Source organism: Herpailurus yagouaroundi, unplaced genomic scaffold (assembly GCF_014898765.1).
Source record: "Herpailurus yagouaroundi ecotype Mexico unplaced genomic scaffold, PumYag 184, whole genome shotgun sequence".
Taxonomy (NCBI): Eukaryota; Metazoa; Chordata; class Mammalia; order Carnivora; family Felidae; genus Herpailurus; species Herpailurus yagouaroundi.
Window position 1 is genome coordinate 4,964,404 of NW_024412415.1, and position 1,756 is coordinate 4,966,159.

Here is a 1,756-nt window from a genome sequence, read left to right on the forward strand (position 1 = left end):
CGAGTACCACAGTGACTGGAAAAGGGAACCTTCCTTCACTGAGTGACTAAGAAAGCTGGATCTCTGCATGGCCATTTTGTCACCAAGAAGAAAGCTATGCCTGAATTATGTCAATCCAGAGGAAATGCAAGCTGAGAGATGGACAGATTCCGAGTCTGGATGATGCTATTAAGCCCCTGAACTCACCACTACCTAAAGGCAGTTCTCTGGAGCCATCAATGAGCCAGTAAATTCCCATTTTTTGTTAAGCTGGTTTGAAGCTTTCTGTCTCATATAACCAAAAAACATTAAAGAGAAGTAGCTGTAGGGGCACCTGGATGGCTCAGTCAGCAGAGCATGCAGCTCTTGATCTGGGGGTTGTGGGTTTGAGTCACGTGTTGGGTGTAGAAACTACTTAAAAATAAAATCTTTATTTTTTTAATGTTTTTTTTGGGGGGGGATGGAGAGAGAGAGAGAGAGAGAGAGAGAGATACAGAGTATGAGCAGGGGAGGAGCAGAGAGAGGGAGACACAGAATCCAAAGCAGGCTCCAGGCCCTGAGCTGCCAGCACAGACCCCGACACGGGGCTCGAACCCACAAACCGTGAGATCATGACCTGAGCCAACATCAGACGTTCAACCGACTGAGCCACCCAGGTGCCCCAAAAATAAAATCTAAGAAAGAGAGATAGAGATGTGGCTGCCGAGTACAGGAGGCAGGAAGCCGAGTGCTGGCAGCAGCTGGGTGGGCACCATGGCCAGGACCACTACTATCAAGGCAGTGAAGATGCTGGTTCTGCAGCAGCAGTGGTGCAGAGGAAAGGGCCGAGCCCCTGGAGCGGGATATGAAGGGGAAAGGTGAGTCTGGGAGCAAGCTGAGGCCGAGGTGGTCTCCTAAAACCGCAGGATCCAGCTGGTTGAGGAAGAGATGGACCCTGCCCAGGAGCACCTGGCCACTGCCCTGCAAAAGCTGGAGGAAGCCCAGAAACCTACTACTGAGAACAAGACAGGTATGAAGGCTATTGAAAATGGAGCCTTAAAAGATGAAGCAAAGATGGAACTCCAGAAAACCCAATTCGGACAAGCAGAGCACATTGCGGAAGAGGCAGATCGGATGTATGAAGGAGTGGCCCGGAAGCTGGTGATCACTGAGGGAGGACCTGGAATCCACAGAGGGGTGAAATGAACTGGCAGAGTTCAGAGCTGCTGGAAGATGGAGGAGGACATCAGACCTGATGGAGCAGAACCTGGTGTCTGAGAGCTGCTGCAGAAAAGTACTCTCAGAATGGAGACAAATATGAAGAAGAGATAAAGAATCTTACTGATAAACTTAAGCAGGCAAAGACCTGTACTGAGTGTGCCAAACTAGCGAAGACAAGTGATGATTTACAAGATATGCCAATATGCACCACAGAGGAACACCTCTGTACACAAAGGATGCTGGACCAGCTTCTGCCTGACCTAAATGATAGCTGCCCTGCAGCTGCCTCTCCTTCTGACCCCAGCTCCAGCCTGAGGCCAGCATGCCCGAAGCTGGCCTTGAAACTGAGGGCTGATCTCTAACTGGATAACTGCTTTCTCCTTTTGCTGCATCTCCCATCCCAACTCCTGTGTCTTTTTCACCAGTATCTGCCCCTCCCTAGAGATTCCAGGTGGGCTTGAGTCTGAGCATCTCTGGGAACAACATTTAAGGGAATGTGAGCACAATGCAAAGAGTCATTAAAAGTGTGTTACTCATGCGCACTCCCTCTTTCTTAAAAAAAAAGTGTTTTTTTTTT

General features: G+C 49.3%; 1 pseudogene; it reads left to right on the plus strand.

Annotated features, from left to right (window-relative positions):
- Positions 1 to 732: 732 nt before the first annotated feature.
- LOC121042062 (tropomyosin alpha-3 chain-like) lies at positions 733 to 1,541 on the plus strand (annotated as a pseudogene).
- Positions 1,542 to 1,756: the final 215 nt, after the last annotated feature.